Genomic DNA, 8,970 nt, shown 5'->3' with positions numbered 1-8,970 from the left:
CTTGCCTGTGCCTATATCCTGAATGGTATTGCCTAGGTTTTCTTCCAGGGTTTTTATGGTTTTAGGTTTAACATTTAAGTCTTTAATCCATCTTGAATTAATTTTTGTATAAGGTGTAAGGAAGGGATCCAGTTTCAGCTTTCTACATGGGGCTAGCCACTTTCCCCAGCACCATTTATTAAATGGGGAATCCTTTCCCCATTTCTTGTTTTTGTAAGGTTTGTCAAAGATCAGATGGTTGTAGATGTGTGGTGTTATTTCTGAGGACTCTGTTCTGTTCCCTTGGTCTATATATCTGTTTTGGTACCACTACCATGCTGTTTTGGTTACTGTAGCCTTGTAGTGTAGTTTGAAGTCAGGTAGCGTGATGCCTCCAGCTTTGTTCTTTTTGCTTAGGGTTGTCTTGGCAATGCGGGCTGTTTTTCGGTTCTATATTAACTTTAAAGTATTTTTTTTCAATTCTTTGAAGAAAGTCACTGGTAGCTTGATGGGGATGGCATTGAATCTATAAATTACCTTGGGCAGTATGGCTATTTTCATGATACTGATTCTTCCTATCCATGAGCATGGAATGTTCTTCCATTTGTTTGTGTCCTCTTTTATTTCGTTGAGCAGTGGTTTGTAATTCTCCTTGAAGAGGTCCTTCACATCCATTTTTAGTTGGATTCCTGGGTATTTTATTCTCTTTGTGGCAATTGTGAATGGGAGTTCACTCATAGTTTGGCTCACTGTTTGTCTGTTATTGATATATAGGAATGCTTGTGATTTTTGCACATTGATTTTGTATCCTGAGACTTTGCTGGAGTTGCTTATCAGCTTAAGGTGATTTGGGGCTGAGATTACGGGATTTTCTAAATATACGGTCATGTCATCTGCAAACAGGGACAATTTGACTTCCTCTTTTCCTAATCGAATACACTTTATTTCTTCCTCTTGCCTGATTGCCCTGGCCAGAACTTCCAAAATTATGCTGAATAGGAGTGGTGAGAGAGGCATCCTTGTCTTGTGCCAGTTTTCAAAAGGAATACTTCCAGTTTTTGCCCATTCAGTATAATATTGGCTGTGGGTTTGTGATAAATAACTCTTATTATTTTGAGATATATTCCATCAATACCTAGTTTATTGAGAGTTTATAGCATGAAGGGGCTTTGAATTTTGGCAAAGTCCTTTTCTGCATCTAATGAGATAATCATGTGGTTTTTGTTGTTGGTTCTGTTTATGTGATGGATTACGTTTATTGATTTGCATATGTTGAGCCAGCCTTGCATCCCAGGGATGAAGCCGACTTGATTGTGGTGGATGCGCTTTTTGATGTGCTGCTGCATTCAGTTTGCTGGTATTTTATTGAGGCTTTTCACATCAATGTTCGTCAGGAATATTGGTCTAAATTCTCTCTTTTTTTTTTATTGTGTCTCTGCCAGGCTTTGGTGTCAGCACAATGCTGGTCTCATAAAATGAGTTAGGGGGGATTCCCTCTTTCCCTGTTGATTGGAATAGTTTCAGTAGGAATGGTACCAGCTATTATTTGTACCTCTGGTAGAACTCAGCTCTGAATCCATCTGGTCCTGGGCTTTTTTTGGTTAGTAAGCTATTAATTTTTGCTTAAATTTCAGAGCCTGTTATTGGTCTATTCAGAGATTCAACTTCTTCCTGGTTTAGTCTTGGGAGGGTGCATATGTCCAGGAATTTATCCATTTCTTCTAGATTTTCTAGTTTAGTTGTGTAGAGGTGTTTATAATATTCGCTGATGGTAGTTTATATTTCTGTGGGATGGGTGGTATCCCCTTCATCATTTTTATTGAATCTATTTGATTCTTCTCTGTTCTTCTTTATTAGTCTTGCTAGTGGTCTATCAATTTTGTTGATCTTTTCAGAAAGCCAGCACCTGGATTCATTGATTTTTTGAAGGAATTTTTATCTGTCTCCTTCAGTTCTGCTCTGATCTTGGTTATTTCTTGTCTTCTGCTCACTTTTGAATTTGTGTGCTCTTGCTTCTCTAGTTCTTTTAATTGTGATGTTAGGTGTCTATTTTAGATGTTTTCTGCTTTCTCTTGTGGGCATTTAGTGCTATAAATTTCCCTCTACACGCTGCTTTAAATATGTTCCAGAGATTCTGGTATATTGTGTCTTTGTTCTCTTTGCTTTTAAAGAACATCTTTATTTCCAATTTCATTTCATTATTTACCCAGTAGTCACTCGGGAGCAAGTTGTTCAGTTTCCATGTAGTTGTGTGGTTTCAAGTGAGTTTCTTAATCCTGAGTTATAATTTGATTGCACCATGGTCTGAGAGGCAGTTTGTCATGATTTCTGTTCTTTTCCGTTTGCTGAGGGGTGATTTACTTCCAATTATGTGGCCAATTTTAGAATAAGTGCGATGCAGTGCTGATAAGAATGTATATTCTGTTGATTTGTGGTGAAGAGTTCTGTAGATGTCTATTAGGTCCGCTTGGTGCAGAGCTGAGTTCAAGTCCTGGATATCTTTGCTAACTTTCTGTCTCATTGATCTGTCTAATATTGACAGTGGGATGTTAAAGTCTCCCATTGTTATTGTATGAAAGTATAAGTCTCTTTGTAGGTCTCCAAGGACTTGCTTTATGGAATCTGGGTGCTCCTGTATTGGGTGCATATATATTTAGAATAGTTAGCTCTTCTTGTTGAATTGATGCCTTTATCATCATTATTTTATTTTGTTTTATTTTATTTTATTTTGCTTTCCATTTGCTTGGTAGATCTTCCTCCATCCTTTTATTTTGAACCTATGTGTATCTCTGCATGTGAAGTGGGTCTCCTGAATACAGCACACTGATGGGTCTTGACTCTATCCAATTTGCCACTCTGTATCTTTTAATTGGGGCATTTAGCCCATTTACTTTTAAGGTTAATATTGTTGTGTTTGAATTTGATCCTGCTGTTCTGCTGTTGGCTGTTTATTTTGCCCATTAATTGATGCAGTTTCTTTGTAGCATCGATGGTCTTTATAATTTGGCATGTTTTTGCATTGGCTAGTACCAGTTGTTCCTGTCCATGTTTAGTGCTTCCTTCAGGAGCTCTTGTAAGGCAGGCCTGGTGGTGACAAAATCTCTCAGCATTTGCTTGTCTGTAAAGGATTTCATTTCTCCTTCACTTATGAAGTTTAGTTTGGGTGGATATGAAATTCTGGGTTGGAAATTCTTTTCTTTAAGAATGTGTAATATTGGACCCCTCTCTTCTGGCTTGTAGGGTTTCTACTGAAAGATCCACTGTTAGTCTGATGGGCTTCCCTTTGTGGGTAACCCAACCTTTCTCTCTGGCTGCCCTTAACACTTTTCCTTCATTTCAACCTTCATGAATCTGACAATTATGTGTCTTGTGTTGTTCTTATTGAGGAGTATCTTTGTGGTGTTCTCTGTATTTCCTGAATTTGAATGTTGGCCTGCCTTGCTAGGTTGGGGAAGTTCTCCTGGATAATATCCTGCAGTGTTTTCCAACTTGTTTCCATTCTCCCTGTCACTTTCAGGTACAACAATCAAACCTAGATTTGGTCTTTTCTCATAGTCCCATATTCCTTGGAGGTGTTGTTTGTTTCTTTTTACTCTTTTTTCTCTAAACTTGTCTTCTCACTTTATTTCATTAATTTGATCTTCAATCACTGATACCCTTTCTTCCACTTGATTGAGTCTGCTATTGAAGCTTGTTCATGCATCACAAAGTTCTCATGTGGTGGGTTAGACCATGCTCGTTTAGCTCAGAGAAGTTTATTATTACTGACCTTCTGAAGCTTACTTCTGTCAACTTGCCAAAGTCATTCTCCATCCAACTTTGTTCCTTTGCTGGTGAGGAGCTAGAATCCTTTGGAGGAGAAGAGGTGCTCTGGTTTTTAGAATTTTCAACTTTTCTGCTCTGCTTTTCCCCCATCTTTGTGGTTTTATCTACCTTTTGTTTTTGATGTTGGTGACCTAGAGATGGGGTTTGTGTGTAGATTTCATTTTTGTTTATGTTTATGCTATTCCTTTCTGTTTGTTAGTTTTCCTTCTAACAGTCACGTCCCTCAGCTGCAGGTCTGTTGGAGTTTGCTGGAGGTCCACTGCAGACCCTGTTTGCCTAGTTATCACCAGTGGAGGCTGCAAAACAGCAAATATTGCAGAAAAGCAAATATTGCTGCCTGATCCTTCCTCTGGAAGCTTCATCCCAGAGGGTCACTCACTTGTATGAGGTGTGTGTTGGCCCCTACTGGGAGGTGTCTCCCAGTTAGGCTACATGGGTTTCAGGGACCCACTTGAGGACGCAGTCTGTCCATTCTCAGAGCTCAAACGCCATGCTGGGAGAATCAGTGCTCTCTTCAGAGCTGTCAGACAGTGACGTTTAAGTCTGCAGATGTTTCTGCTGCCTTTTGTTCAGCTATGCCCTGCCTACAGAGGTGGAGCCTACAGAGGCAGTAGGCCTTGCTGAGCTGTGGTTGGCTCCTCCCAGTTCGAGCTTCCTGGCCACTTTGCTTACCTGCTCAAGTCTCAGCAATGGTGGACGCCCCTCCCCCAGCCAGCCTGCAGCCTTGCAGGTCGATCTCAGACTGCTGTGCTACCAGTGAGCAAGGCTCCGTGGGCATGGGACCCGCCGAGCCAAGCATGGGAGAGAATCTCCTGGTCTGCTGGTTACTAAGACCGTGGGAAAGGCACAGTATTTGGGTGGGAGTGTCCCATTTTTCCAGGTACAGTCTGTCACTGTTCCCCTTGGCAAGGAAAGGGAAATTCCCTGACCCCTCGCACTTCCTGGATGAGGCGACGCCCTGCCCTGCTTCAGCTCACCCTCCATGGGCTGCACCCACTGTCCAACCAGTCCCAATGAGATGAACCAGGTACCTCAGTTGGAAATGCAGAAATCACCCGTCTTCTGCATCCATCACACTGGGAGCTGCAGAATGGAGCTGTTCCTATTTGGCCATCTTGGAAAGGTGTACCCTGTTTTCTTTATCTTTATTTTTATTTTTGTGACAAAGCTTCATTCTTGTTGCCCAGGCTGGAGTGCAGTGGTGTGGTCTTGGCTCACTGCAACCTCTCCCTCCCAGACTCAAGCAGTTCTCCTGCCTCAGCCTCCTGAGTAGTTGGAATTACAGGCACCCAGCACCACACCCAGCTAATTTTTAGTATTTTTAGTAGAGACTGGGTTTCATCACGTTGGCCAGGCTGGTCTCAAACTCCTGACCTCAGGTGATCCACCCACCTCAGCCTCCCAAAGTGCAGGGATTACAGGTGTGAGCCACCGTGACCGGCCTCAATTATTGACTTCTGTGCACCCACAGGCCCAACACTATGTGTAAGCTGCCAAGGTTTGGGGCTTCCACCCTCTGAAGCAACAGCTTGAGCTGTACATGGGCCCCTTTTAGCCATGGCTGGAATGCAGGACACAAAGCAGCAATGCCCTGTGCCCCACCCATGAAACCATTTTCCCCTCCTAGGTCTCCAGGCCTGTGATGGGAGGTGCTGCCATGAAGACCTCTGACATGCCCTGGAGACATTTTCCCCATTGTCTTGGTGATTAACATTTGGCTTTTCATTACTTTTGCAAATTTCTGCAGCTAACTTGACTTTATCCTCAGAAAATGGGTTTTTCTTTACTATTGCATTGTCAGGCTATAAATTTTCTGAACTTTTATGCTCTGTGTCCCTTTTAAACATAAGTTCCAATTCCAAACCGTATATTTGTGAATGCATAAAGCTGAATGCTTTTAAAAGCACCCTAGTCATCTCTGGAATGCTTTGCTGCTTAGACATTTCTTCCACCAGATACTCTAAATCATCTCTCTCAAGTTCAAAGTTCCACAGATCTCTAGGGCAGGGGCAAAATGCTGCCATTCTCTTTGCTAAAGTGTAGCAAGTGTCACCTTTATTTCAGTTCCCTACAAGTTCCTCATCTCTATCTGAGCTACCTCAACCTGGATTTCATTGTCCATATCACTAACAGCATTTTGGGTCAAAACTATTCAACAGATCTCTAGGAAGTTCCAAACTTTCTCACATCTTTCTGTCTTCTTCTGAGTCCTCCAAACTGTTCCAACCTCTGCCTGTTACCCAGTTCCAAAGTCACTTCCACATTTCTGCGTGTCTTTATAGCAGCACCCTACTCTCTGCAGTACCAATTTACTGTATCAGTCCATTCTCATGCTGTTATAAAGAACTGCCTGAAACTGGGCAATTTATAAAGGAAAGAGGCTTAATTGACTCACAGTTCTGCATGGCTGGTGAGGCCTCAGGAAATTTAAAATCATGGCAGAAGGAGAAGCAAACATGCCTTTCACATGGCAGCAGGAGAGAGAAGTGCAGAGTGAAAGAAGGAAAAGTTTCTTATAAAACCATGAAATCTCATGAAAACTCACTATCACAAGAACAGCATGGGGGAACCACCCCCATAATCACCTCTCAAGAGGTCCCTCCCCCAACACATGGGGATTATAATTCAGGATTACAATTCAAGATGAGATTTGGGTGGTGACACAGAGCCAGACCATATCACTGTGGTGTTTGGTCTCTATCAGTTTGTGCACACCCACCCTATCTTCTACCTTTCCCTTATATTTCTTGCCTGTGAAGTTTCTATTCTTCTCCCCCAACAACCCCCCCATGCACACACAGACACAGACACAGACACACACACACACACACACACACACAATTAGTCCTGACATCCCAAAATAATAGCATCTTATTGACCCCACAAGCTCTAAAACTAGGTCTTCAAAGAAGGATTTTTACTCAGATCCTTCTTGTTTGGGAGGTGGAATGGGGAGACAGTCTGTGCCTGGTCCAGCTAAGATGCTAGTCACTGATTTGGCCAGGGTTGGGTTTGATAGTGCAAGCCTAAAGTGAAAGAGGAATATTCCTACCATTGCAAATCTAGGGGCCCAAGAGCTGGAGAGTCAGATAAGCCAACATCCACTGGGAAGAGTTGAAGTTTTAATGCCAGAGCAACGAGGCCCAATGCTTAGAAGAAATCAAGACAGTAGTTCCAGCAAAAGTTCAGAACTGAGTGATGGTGGAATTAGAAGAAGAACAAGGTCCAAGATGAGTAAGTAGAATTATAGAGTGATTTCTAGGTACACTAGCAGGAGTTTGTGGGTTGCCTTTATTGACAAGTGGGAAGACAGTGACTGAATGAGATAGGCTGGCTTAAAGGGCTGTGCAGAAGGAAGACAAGAGACAAAGAGGGACCAGGAGAAATGTTGTAGGTACTCATCTTCTGTCAGGCGTACACAAGGAAACCCTCACCCTTATTGGCAAGGGAGTTTGGTTGTAGAGGAGAATGAGAAGAGTTTGATTACCTTGGCTCTGACTTTTAAACTAACCCAACTCACTCACATTCCAATCACCAGCCAGACTATAAAATCAAGGCTCAATCACCAAAGACTGTTTGCAGCAATTACTAATCAGTACCCCTCCATCTCCGATCATGTTTCAACCAACATTTTCTCTTAATCTCATCTCAATCTAATTTTAAAACCCTTACTCTATTTGCCTGCTTCATTCCTAACTTTGATCCTTTGGACTTGGTGTTTGTAGTTATCAACCACTTGGTGGGCATCTCAGTCAGATTATCCCCAAATTCCCGTGTGCGTATTTGGTTGGGAGTGGTTTCAACAAGTGGGAGATCTAATCCTACTCAGGAAGTTCAGGCAAGTGCCTAAGGGAAAATACCAGCCATCAGGTTTAAGGACAAGGTGGAATGTTCTAAATAGAAGATAAGACAAGGGGTTTGGAGCCAAGGAAATGAAGAACAAGTTCGGAAGTGAAATATAAGACAGGTCATGGAAAAGCCCTTCACAATGTGGGCAGTGAAAAGTGCAGGCATGCAAGATGTCCTTATTTATTGAGTGTTAATATCATGGTGCACCCTTCCTACTCACACCACAAACTGCTTCCAGAAATCTGGAGTCACAATTTGGACCATGGCTCTATACAACTTTTAACCATTGCTCCTTTGCAAAATGTGACTCCAGCACATAGTGTAAAAAGCCTTCCATGACCTGTCCATTGTCACCTTTTTCTTTACATTTCATAAATTGCACTTTATGCTCCAGTAACACTGAACTTTTTGATGTGCCCCCACCACCCCATTTTTGTTTCTTTTCTGTGTAACTTTACAAAGGTTACTTTGCCTGCCTGGAATGATCTGGCCACCTGTTTTTCTGACATGTTCTTATTCTTCAATTCTTGGTGGAAGCATATTCTCTGTGAGACCCTTTATGGCTACTTCCTATGCAGAGTGGATTATGCTTTTCTTTGTATCACCATTCTTTAATGACACAGGTAAGCATGACATTTAGAAGATAGAAGACAGAACCTATAGACCTTGATAATTAAGTAGATGGTAGGGGTGTTGGACATGTAGGAGTCAAGGATGGTCCTAAGTTTTTGCTTAGGCAGTTGAGTGGATGGCAGGCTATTCACTAACCTAACAAACACTGAAGCAAGAGCAGATTATAGGGATGATGAATTCAGTTTTGGACATGTTGAGCTGAAGCTCTTTAGCAGACATCCAAGCAGTGTAGATATCAAGTAGGCAGTTGAATATACTTGTGTAGAATATAGGAGAGAGACCTCACCTAGAAAATATGCATTTTGGAGCCTTTAGTATATAGATCTCATGAAAGTGGATGATATTCCTCACGAAGACTGGGTAGAGTGAGAAGAACAGAGACCCAAGAATCACCAACACTTAAGGGGCCAAAGAAGAAAGGCTTCTGTGGGATAAGTGGTGACATCCCCTTTATCATTTTTTATTGTGTCTATTTGATTCTTCTCTCTTTTCTTCTGTATTAGTCTGGCTAGTGGTCTATTTTGTTAATCTTTTCAAAAAACCAGCTCCTGGATTCATTGTTTTTTTGAAGGGTTTTTCATGTCTCCATTCTCCATCTCCTTCAGTTCTGCTCTGATCTTAGTTACTTCTTGTCTTCTGCTAGTTTTTGAATTTGTTTGCTCCCCTTCTTGTCTAGTTTTTTTT

This window comes from Mandrillus leucophaeus, unplaced genomic scaffold (assembly GCF_000951045.1).
Source record: "Mandrillus leucophaeus isolate KB7577 unplaced genomic scaffold, Mleu.le_1.0 Scaffold269, whole genome shotgun sequence".
Lineage (NCBI taxonomy): Eukaryota > Metazoa > Chordata > Mammalia > Primates > Cercopithecidae > Mandrillus > Mandrillus leucophaeus.
The sequence above is the reverse complement of the archived record's forward strand: the minus strand, read 5'-3'. Positions refer to the sequence as shown.